The 12,339-nt window shown below is 44.6% G+C and overlaps 1 protein-coding gene across 1 annotated transcript in view; it reads left to right on the top strand.

The window, feature by feature from the left end:
- The window catches only part of cdh7a (cadherin 7a), a 449,735-nt gene that overhangs the window by 384,804 nt on the left and 52,592 nt on the right, over nucleotides 1–12,339 (top strand). The window lies entirely within an intron of this gene.

Below are 12,339 nucleotides of genomic sequence, written 5' to 3'. Positions count from 1 at the left end.
TCCGGGTTCGAGCCCCGGGGCCGGCGAGGGCCTTTCTGTGCGGAGTTTGCGTGTTCTCCCCGTGTCCGCGTGGGTTTCCTCCGGGTGCTCCGGTTTCCCCCACAGTCCAAAGACATGCAGGTTAGGTTAACTGGTGACTCTAAATTGAGCGTAGGTGTGAATGTGAGTGTGAATGGTTGTCTGTGTCTATGGCTACATCCACACGACAACGGCAACGAGATGTTATTAAAAAAAATATCGCGTCCACATGGGCAACGGATCAGTAAAATATCAAGTACATATGGCAATGCAACGCTTGCTGAAAACGATGCAATACACATGCCACACCTCTAGGGGCGCTGTAAGACGGTCCCTTCGGAGACACCAGAACAATAGAAGAAGTAAGGACGCATGCGCATAAACTATTATGCGCGAGACTTCATATTAGCCACAAAGTCAGGAAAATCTGTTCGTAAAATTACATTATAATGACCAAATACAATGAAAAGTATTTTTCCAGTCTCACCTGTGAAAGGTAATCCCATGTGATCTCGTTTGGACAGTAAACCTGTTGGTACAGTTAAACGCAGCACATGAATGAGGCATCTTTATTCTCTGTTTTGCCCCATCCAATATGGCGGCGAGGATGGCGTATGATTCTACGCGGAAGGCAGCGTCTTTAATGGTCCGGAATAAATTGAATGCTACACGTTGATGGATTAATTTGTTCTTCTATGCCCTTTTTGAGGAATGTATTGTAGGACTTAAACCAACATCTGAAGAGGTGAGATCGCTCCTTTTTTTCCCTATTTTTGCTGGCGGGATTGACTCTCTCTCTCTCTCTCTGCACCATTACACAATAAATATTCACAGTGAAAATATTTTGTAAGCACGTTTCATGAACCAAGTTATAGGATTTGTTGACAACTCGCATCGAGTTCGTTACACTTCTACCCGGCGTGAAGCACATGTGGTTGTGACATCATCGTAAACAAATCCGTTCTACTCATCCAGACGACTTCGCAACGGCGCCGCTGCCAGATCTTTCCACTCTGGAACCCGTTCTGAAAAGATTTCGTTTTGGGGCACCCAAAACACTGGTGCCGTGTGGACGCCAGGCCGAAACAATAAACAATTTTATCAGATTCACCTGAATCCATTGCCGTGTGGACAGGGCCTATGTGTCAGCCCTGTGATGACCTGGCGACTTGTCCAGGGTGTACCCCGCCTTTCGCCCGTAGTCAGCTGGGATAGGCTCCAGCTTGCCTGCGACCCTGTAGAACAGGATAAAGCGGCTAGAGATAATGAGATGAATGAGAAAATTACATTAGCAAAACACTTTTACCAAGGACAGAGCAAATTTACAACTTAGAAAACAAATTGACAAAACGCAAAACACTTTTACGGGCGCCGAGACAAACTTACAAGTGGCGGAACACTTTTACCAGTCCCGAAACAAATTTACAAATGAAAATCTTCACAGAAGGGGAATGTACCAGTACCAAATGCCGCAAGCAACCCGGAAGTGATAGAGTGAGCGGTGAATTTGTGTTGTCTTCTATGGAGTTTATGGTGACGGAACGTCGACTGTGAACAAATGATGTTTTACATTTAACGCGGTTTGTGTGTACGGTCTCTAGAATTTTTAAAGGACACAGACCAGACGGAAGGACCAAGCGCATTCCATTGGCTGTTTCCGAAATCACTCACTCATTCACTACTCACTATATAGGGAATTCTATATAGAGGACTATATAGTGAGTAGTGAGTGATTTCAGATACAGGGAACATGAATTGACCGCTCACTCTATCGCTTCCCGGCCACCGTACTTCCGGCATTTGGTACATTCCCTTTCCGTGAAGATTTTCATTTGTAAAGTTGTCTCAGTGTTCATAAAAGTGTTTTGCGTTTTGTCAATTTGTTTTCTAAGTTGTAAATTTGTTCTGTCCTTGGTAAAAGTGTTTTGCTAATGTAATTTTGTTTTACAAAATGTAAAAGTGTTTCACGTTTTGTAATTTTGTTTTGCACTTCCTGGACACCGTAATTTTCCTTTTATCATAAAGGAACGTCTACAAAACAATCGCTCCTGTCATATCCTTCATCAAAAAATTCCCATGCAGGGATTGGCCGAGGATGGCTCACAGGACATAAAATAGTTCCATCACTGATTAAGTAATGTATCTCATGACGTCCAAAATGTAAAAAAAAAAAAAATGGATATAGTGTGAGTCAGTCATGGGATATCCTGGATATACCATGAACTGACATCACAATTTCAAGCTGTATGTCCGAATCAAGTCTTTTTTTGTTTGTTTGTTTAATTTTACAATCAAGACAGATAAAAATAGAAGTCATGAATACAATCGAAACAAAATCATGAACATTTCAGCCAGAGATTTTCAGCTGAACACGGTAAAATCAATAGTTTTAACCGCTTTCTGATTTCATGAGTCAGTAATTGTTTTTCTGTGCTGATTGGTCTCTTTTCCAAATACCAAAAATAACGGTTTAGTAACCGACTCGAGTCACAGATGTGGCTCCGTGAGCATTTCTGTGTGTAGCTCTACGTATCGTGATCATGCCTAGCGAGGCAAGTGATAGCATGGTACACTGCACACACGCAGGTCAAAGGTCTCTCCGATGTAAACAGCAAACGTGGCTGCCTCCAGTGAGTTTATCCCGAGATTCAATCTTAACACTTTTAGTTTGGAATTTTTTGATAAGGGATATAAATCTAATACACCACACACTGAGAGGCACCGAATGAAATTACAGATTCTCTTCGGTGACTGGAATAGTACGATTTTCTTCAAGGTTCACAAAATGGTGCTATTCCAGTCACCTCAGAGAATCCATAATTTCAACCAGAGTGTCTCACTGCATGGTATATTTGATTATTATTCTATCCACATTCACTGGATATGAGCAATCACGCGCTCTGATTGGCTACTCTCATCTCATCTCATTATCTGTAGCCGCTTTATCCTGTTCTACAGGGTCGCAAGCGAGCTGGAGCCTATCCCAGCTGACTACGGGCGAAAGGCGGGGTTCACCCTGGACAAGTCGCCAGGTCATCACAGGGCTGACACATAGACACAGACAACCATTCACACTCACATTCACACCTACGCTCAATTTAGAGTCACCAGTTAACCTAACCTGCATGTCTTTGGACTGTGGGGGAAACCGGAGCACCCGGAGGAAACCCACGCGGACACGGGGAGAACATGCAAACTCCGCACAGAAAGGCCCTCGCCGGCCACGGGGCTTGAACCCGGACCTTCTTGCTGTGAAGCGACAGCGCTAACCACTACACCACCGTGCTGCCCTTTGCGAAAAATGCGAATGTAAAAAAAAAAAACGTTCTTACCCTCAAATACTTTCATTCCATATTTTGTTGCTTTTTCTTTGTATTTTTGTGGTTTTGTTTTCACGTAGAGTTTTTATTTCGTCCTTGGTTGGTTCAGCAACACGCTCTGCCATTTTGTTTTTCTCTACTCACTGTATATGAGCTGATATCCAAGTGGTAGAGTAGCCAATCAGAGCACGCGATTGCTCATATCCAGTCGATGTGGCTCGAATAACATACTTTATTTTCTGAGAGTGTCAAATTTCACCTAAAAAGATATCCAAGACAGATTAGACATCGTGGAGAAAAGAAATAAATGGTGTGTACAAGCTGACTGAGTAAACTAGCGTATCCTACATGCTGTCAAGGCAGACACTGATAGAAACAGAATATGTCCTGCAGATCCGATTATACTCCTCTAATTACTTTTGTGGGTTATATAATGGTAACAATTTCGCCATTATTGATGACTGGAGTGGTAAAATTTCTGTATTTTGAATGGAACGTGACACATAATGTCAGGTGTTTGTCAGGTGTGGATGTGCATCGCTTTAAATTACAGCTGCACGTCGACTAAAACCCATCGATTTGATTTCGTATGTCGACCCACACTGCTGTCAGGCGAAATGTAATTAACGTGGTTTTGTTGCTGCTGACTGCAGCCCATCCCTCTCTCAGTACAACTTTCACATTTATTTAATGAGCGTCCTCCTACATGACAGCTCGCCGTTGTGAGTTATGACCATGAGCTGCAGTCTTGTGGTTAAACTTTCACCGTGATATAATGACCACGCTCACAAAAACATGACAGCTCTTGGCTCGTAATTAAAAGCGTGTGACTAGAGGAACGAACAGGGCTGCAAACAATGCCGTGTACGAGGGGAAAATGGAGCTGATGGAGCAGAGAGCCGGATCGTTGTAACTGTGAAGCAACGCTCCGTGTGATGGAGTGTATGATGTTAGCGTGATGATTATAATCGGGCACTTTTAGAGATTATAAATTAGGAGTGTACATTTTTCTCTCCGAGATGATGCAATGCAAATCTGTAATGTCATCAGTGTAATTAGTGAATTCATGGAAGAAAATTTCATTTATAGTCGCCAGTGATTTCTGTATGATTCAATTCAGAGTTATTTCAGTGCAACATAATTCAATTTTAGTTCAATTTTAATCTGCTAAAAGTGTTAGCGCCCATCCTTCACTAGGATGGACAGCCACAAAAGTCACACCCACTTCTCTGGAACTGACAGGTACAGTGGACACACCTCCTTCACTAAGACTTACAGGTACAATGGACACATCTTCACTAGGACTCACAGACACAGAGGATATGCCTCTTTCAAAGCAATCTATAGGTACAGTGGACACGCCTCCTTCACTAGGACTTACAAAGGACACGCCTCCTTCACTTGGACCTACAGGAAGAGCAGATACTCCTCCTTCACTAGGACTTACAGGTACAGAAGGCACGCCTCCTTCACTTGGACTTACAGATACAAAGGACATGCCTCCTTCACTTGGACTTACAGGTACAGAGGGCACGCTTCCTTCATTAGGACTTACAGGTACAGAGGACACGCCTCCTTCACTAGGACTTACAGATACACCGGACACCCCTCCTTCAATAGGACATTACAGGTACAGTGGACACATCTCCTTCACTAGGACTCACAGATACCGAGGACACGCCTCTTTCACTAGGACTGACAGGAACAAAGGACACACCTCCTTCACTAGGACCTACAGGAACAGCAGATATGCCTCCTTCATTCGGACTTGGAGATACAAAGGACACGCCTCCTTCACTCAGACTTACAGGTAGAGAAGACATGCCTCCTTCACTAGGACTCACAGATACAGAGGACACACCTCCTTCAAAGCAATCTACAGGTAAAGTGGACACGCCTCCTTCACTAGGACTTACAAAGGACATGCCTCCTTCACTAGGACTTACAGGTAGACACACCTTACAGAGGACATGCCTCCTTCACTACAACTTACAGGTACAAAGGACATGCCTCCTTCACTAAGACTTACAGGTACAGAGGACACGCCTCCTTCACTAGGACTTACAGGTACAGAGAACACGCCTCCTTCACCAGGACTTACAAGTACACAGGACACGCCTCCTTCACTAGGACTTACGAGTACACAGGACACGCCTCCTTCACTAGGACTTACAGGTACAGTGGACATGCTTCCTTCACCAGGACTTACAAGTACACAGGACACGCCTCCTTCACTAGGACTTATGAGTACACAGGACATGCCTCCTTCACTAGGACTTACAGGTACAGAGGACACGCCTCCTTCACTAGGACTTACAGGTACAGTGGACACGCCTCCTTCACCAGGACTTACAAGTACACAGGACACGCCTCCTTCACTAGGACTTACAGGTACAGTGGACATGCTTCCTTCACCAGGACTTACAAGTACACAGGACACGCCTCCTTCACTAGGACTTACGAGTACACAGGACACGCCTCCTTCACTAGGACTTACAGGTACAGAGGACACGCCTCCTTCACTAGGACTTACAGGTACAGTGGACACGCCTCCTTCACCAGGACTTACAAGTACACAGGACACGCCTCCTTCACTAGGACTTACAGGTACAGTGGACATGCTTCCTTCACCAGGACTTACAAGTACACAGGACACGCCTCCTTCACTAGGACTTATGAGTACACAGGACACGCCTCCTTCACTAGGACTTACAGGTACAGTGGACATGCTTCCTTCACCAGGACTTACAAGTACACAGGACACGCCTCCTTCACTAGGACTTATGAGTACACAGGACACGCCTCCTTCACTAGGACTTACAGGTACAGTGGACATGCCTCCTTCACCAGGACTTACAAGTACACAGGACACGCCTCCTTCACTAGGACTTACGAGTACACAGGACACGCCTCCTTCACTAGGACTTACAGGTACAGTGGACATGCTTCCTTCACCAGGACTTACAAGTACACAGGACACGCCTCTTTCACTAGGACTTATGAGTACACAGGACACGCCTCCTTCACTAGGACTTACAGGTACAGTGGACATGCTTCCTTCACCAGGACTTACAAGTACACAGGACACGCCTCTTTCACTAGGACTTATGAGTACACAGGACACGCCTCCTTCACTAGGACTTACGAGTACACAGGACACACCTCCTTCACTAGGACTTACAGGTACAGTGGACACGCCTCCTTCACCAGGACTTACAAGTACACAGGACACGCCTCCTTCACTAGGACTTACAGGTACAGTGGACATGCTTCCTTCACCAGGACTTACAAGTACACAGGACACGCCTCCTTCACTAGGACTTATGAGTACACAGGACACGCCTCCTTCACTAGGACTTACAGGTACAGTGGACATGCCTCCTTCACCAGGACTTACAAGTACACAGGACACGCCTCCTTCACTAGGACTTACGAGTACACAGGACACGCCTCCTTCACTAGGACTTACAGGTACAGTGGACATGCTTCCTTCACCAGGACTTACAAGTACACAGGACACGCCTCTTTCACTAGGACTTATGAGTACACAGGACACGCCTCCTTCACTAGGACTTACGAGTACACAGGACACACCTCCTTCACTAGGACTTACAGGTACAGTGGACATGCCTCCTTCACCAGGACTTACAAGTACACAGGACACGCCTCCTTCACTAGGACTTACGAGTACACAGGACACGCCTCCTTCACTAGGACTTACAGGTACAGTGGACATGCTTCCTTCACCAGGACTTACAAGTACACAGGACACGCCTCTTTCACTAGGACTTATGAGTACACAGGACACGCCTCCTTCACTAGGACTTACGAGTACACAGGACACACCTCCTTCACTAGGACTTACAGGTACAGTGGACATGCCTCCTTCACCAGGACTTACAAGTACACAGGACACGCCTCCTTCACTAGGACTTACGAGTACACAGGACACGCCTCCTTCACCAGGACTTACAAGTACACAGGACACGCCTCCTTCACTAGGACTTACAGGTACAGTGGACATGCCTCCTTCACCAGGACTTACAAGTACACAGGACACGCCTCCTTCACTAGGACTTATGAGTACACAGGACACAGCCCCTTTCAATGTAACCAACAGGTACAGATCGCATGCCTTCTTCAATGCAACTGGCACACACAGAGACCACATCCACTTCACTGGGACTAACAGGTGCAGAGGCCACGCCTCCTTCACTCCTTCTACACAATTACACAAATTTTAAAATGTAGGAAGGAATTAACAATTATATTAAGCCCACACATCAAACTCCTCCTTTCTGCTCACTAACTCACCTTCTGCTTTCTGTGAAAAAGTTTTGACAATTCTCCATTTTCATCCTCAGTATCCCTACAGCATAAAAAAGAAGTCACCCAGAACTCCAGCCCACATTCTCAAAGTTCTCCCCATATCTGTACAGTTACACAATCACTCCATGTACTGCTACTGAAGACATTATACACAGTGTATACACCGGGTTTATTAGGTTTACAGCGGCGCTAATACGACTAACAAGAAAATCCTAGCAGGCAGAAGAGAAAAATAGAGCTATATAGTAAAAATTAAGGTCAGCACAGTGGTGTAGTGGTTAGCGCTGTCGCCTCACAGCAAGAAGGTCCGGGTTCGAGCCCCGTGGCCGGCGAGGGCCTTTCTGTGTGGAGTTTGCATGTTCTCCCCGTGTCCGCGTGGGTTTCCTCCGGGTGCTCCGGTTTCCCCCACAGTCCAAAGACATGCAGGTTAGGTTAACTGGTGACTCTAAATTGAGCGTAGGTGTGAATGTGAGTGTGAATGGTTGTCTGTGTCTATGTGTCAGCCCTGTGATGACCTGGCGACTTGTCCGGAGTGTACCCCGCCTTTCGCCCGTAGTCAGCTGGGATAGGCTCCAGCTCGCCTGCGACCCTGTAGAACAGGATAAAGCGGCTACAGATAATGAGATGAGATGAGTAAAAATAAAAAAAAATAAAAAAACTCAGAAGCAGCCAGAGTTTCTTTGCTAGCATGTAGAATAACTGATCACGTGATACCAGCACAGGTTCACGTCTTCATTCTGGTAGGTGTGGGTTTGTAGAGAATGCAGGGGTAAGTCGTTCCCCCCCCCCCCCCCCCCCCGATGTGCATTGAGCAACAGTTAAAAAAAATGCAAATTCTGATGAGATCTCATTGGTGCTTCTGAATTTAATGATCTCGATTCTAACAAAGCAGTGATTCATTTTGAAGCATAACGACATCAAACACTTCAAATCGACACTTTTCCTGCTTGAAAATGCATTTTATGAGGCATACGGATCTTCACGATGATATAACATGCGCCATCAAAATCTGGCACATCGATGCACATGATGTAAACATTAGCACCGTTTCCAAGTGTAGTAAATGGTTTGGCGACGCAGCCAAAGGAAAGAATCCTGCAAAAGAAGCTGAAATGGTTTATGGCAGTCCTTTTGGCTGTCAAACGTCCAGATCGCACATATATATGTCATTTTTCCATCTCTTCTTCAATCTGCGCTTCTTTTTTGTACCTTGATAATTGAATCCAACTTTTGGGAGGCAGCCATCATGTCGGTAATTACACTGCAGTCTGGGTGTAATTAATTTTACTGGTCCAGTTAATCGATTCATGATGAAAAGGGAGATTAAGCAGATAGTGCCCCCCCTCCACTCCACCCCGTCTACATCTACGTCCCATAGGCAGCTTCTTTTTTTTTTTTTTTTGCAGAAAGCATAAAATCCTGAGGAATTTGTAATGTTTCAGTCAGGGGTGCCATTAAGCAGGGGGGAAGTTAGGACAATTCTAAGGGCCCAGCATTGACAGAGAGCCCTCAGGGGACACTATTAACATTATTACCATGTGCAAGTTAATTTAAAAAAAAAATCCTTAATTGTGTCTCTTAAAACGAGCAAATACAACAAACTTCTGGTTTAGTTTTCCATTTTCCACAAAATTATTAGAATAGTCTTTATATTTCACCCCCTCCCTATTCATGACATGGTACAGTCTTGTGTAGGCGGAGCCAGAGCGTGACACCACATTAGGTCTGTTGCTTTCAATCCAGTACGAACGTTAGTTGCGCACGGGAGAAGCAGAATTGACAGTGAACCAATCTACTGATGGGGGGCAATATTATATTCTTTCGTAGGGCCCAAAATTTCTAGCAGCGCCCCTGGTTTCAGTGAGGCCAAACAAAAAAAATACTTTGTTTCCGATTACCCGACTGGTTGTCCCTGGTCATAGACCAATGTCCGTACGTTATGCATAGCACGAGTGTCTCTCGCATCATAAACGTCCGATTGTACGCATGCGCGTGACTACCTCTAACAGGAAGCAACGAAAATGGCGGTGGTTTGTGTGCTGAAAGGTGCGTGTCTTGCACATCGTAAGCCCAGTCTTAGACAAATGATGTCGCTAGAAAAAGAGACATTTAAAGACATTGAAGTTTTGTTAGCTTGTACCAGTAGTTCTAGAGTAAATATAGAAATCATCTACGCGACGCATCGGTTGACACATCGACAACAAACAGCACTCACTGTGTTGCTGTCAGAGTTCGAGTACTCTTGCGGGGCGCCAGTAATTCCCCCCGAACATTTTCTTGCCTCAGTCTGTGGTGTAAGAATGCCTCTCAACTGTGCAGATCCTGTTGAAATAGCCGACTATAGCGGTGGATTTGAAAGAACAGGCATTTGTCCATATTGTCTTAAAGACTCTGTCTGTGTTAAACCAGATCTGAGAAAAAGATTTAAAACAGTTATTGAAGTATGTGACGAGTGCCTTCAAAAAGGCATAAAAGACATTTGCTACAGGCCGTATGGGAAACAGACATTGAACAGCTGATCTTTACAGTTCAACGCACATGTTCAGTGTGAGAAGTTTGTGTATGGTTCAAAATAAATCTTTGAAAAGTGTTCTTTGGTGTTTATTTCTGAAAACAGAATACAGTTAGGTCCATAGTATATATTTGGACATTCATTCATTCATTCATTATCTCTAGCCGCTTTATCCTTCTACAGGGTCGCAGGCAAGCTGGAGCTTATCCCAGCTGACTACGGGTGAAAGGCGGGGTACACCCTGGACAAGTCGCCAGGTCATCACAGGGCTGACACATAGACACAGACAACCATTCACACTCACATTCACACCTACGCTCAATTTAGAGTCACCAGTTAACCTAACCTGCATGTCTTTGGACTGTGGGGGAAACCGGAGCACCCGGAGGAAACCCACGCGGACACGGGGAGAACATGCAAACTCCGCACAGAAAGGCCCTCACCGGCCCCGGGGCTCGAACCCAGGACCTTCTTGCTGTGAGGCGACAGTGCTAACCACTACACCACCGTGCCGTATATTTGGACACTGACACAAATTTTCTTTTTTTACCTGTTTACTGAAACATATTCAAGTTATAGTTATATAATGGACATGGACATAAAGTCCAGACTTTCAGCTTTCATTTGAGGGTATCCACATTAAAATTGGATGAAGGGTTTAGGAGTTTCAGCTCCTTAACATGTGCCACCCTGGTTTTAAAGGGACCAAAAGTAATTGGACAATTGACTCAAAGGCTATTTCATGGGCAGGTGTGGGTAATTCCTTCGTTATGTCATTCTCAATTAAGCAGATAAAAGACCTGGAGTTGATTTGAGGTGTGGTGCTTGCATTTGGAAGATTTTGCTGTGAAGAAAACATGCGGTCAAAGGAGCTCTCCATGCAGGTGAAACAAGCCATCCTTAACCTGCGAAAACAGAAAAAAAACCCATCCGAGAAATTGCTACAATATTAGGAGTGGCAAAATCTACAGTTTGGTACATCCTAAGAAAGAAAGCAAGCACTGGTGAACTCATCAATGCAAAAAGACCTGGACTCTCACAGAAGACAACAGTGGTGGATGATCGCAGAATAATTTCCATGGTGAAGAGAAACCCCTTCACAACAGCCAACCAAGTGAACAACACTCTCCAGGAGGTAGGCGTATCAATATCCAAATCTACCATAAAGAGAAGACTGCATGAAAGTAAATACAGAGGGTTCGCTGCACGGTGCAAGCCACTCATAAGCCTCAAGAATAAAAAGGCTAGATTGGACTTTGCTAAAAAAAAAAAATCTAAAAAAGCCAGCACAGTTCTGGAAGAACATTCTTTGGACAGATGAAACCAAGATAAACCTCTACCAGAATGATGGCAAAAAAAAAGTATGGCGAAGACGTGGTACAGCTCATGATCCAAAGCATACCACATCATCTGTAAAACACGGCGGAGGCGGTGTGATGGCTTGGGCATGCATGGCTGCCAGTGGCACTGGGTCACTAGTGTTTATTGATGATGTGACACAGGACAGAAGCAGCCGGATGAATTCTGAGGTATTCAGAGACATACTGTGTGCTCAAATCCAGCCAAATGCAGCCAAACTGATTGGTCGGCGTTTCATAATACAGATGGACAATGACCCAAAACATAAAGCCAAAGCAACCCAGGAGTTTATTAAAGCAAAGAAGTGGAATATTCTTGAATGGCCAATTCAGTCACCTGATCTCAACCCAATTGAGCAGCATTTCACTTGTTAAAGACTAAACTTCAGACAGAAAGGCCCACAAACAAACAGCAACTGAAAACCGCTGAAGTAAAGGCCTGGCAGAGCATTAAAAAGGAGGAAACACAGCGTCTGGTGATGTCCATGAGTTCAAGACTTCAGGCAGTCATTGCCAACAAAGGGTTTTCAACCAAGTACTAGAAATGAACATTTTATTTACAATTATTTAATTTGTCCAATTACTTTTGAGCCCCTGAAATGAAGGGATTGTGTTTAAAAAATGCTTTAGTTCCTCACATTTGTATGCAATCATTTTGTTCAACCCACTGAATTAAAGCTGAAAGTCTGAACTTCAACTGCATCTGAATTGTTGTGTTCAAAATTCATTGTGGTAATGTACAGAACCAAAATTAGAAAAATGTTGTCTCTGTCCAAATATTTATGGACCCAACTGTACCTGC

Source organism: Neoarius graeffei, chromosome 23 (assembly GCF_027579695.1).
Source record: "Neoarius graeffei isolate fNeoGra1 chromosome 23, fNeoGra1.pri, whole genome shotgun sequence".
Lineage (NCBI taxonomy): Eukaryota > Metazoa > Chordata > Actinopteri > Siluriformes > Ariidae > Neoarius > Neoarius graeffei.
Note: the sequence above shows the minus strand (reverse complement) of the source record. Positions and strands in the feature narration are given on the sequence as shown.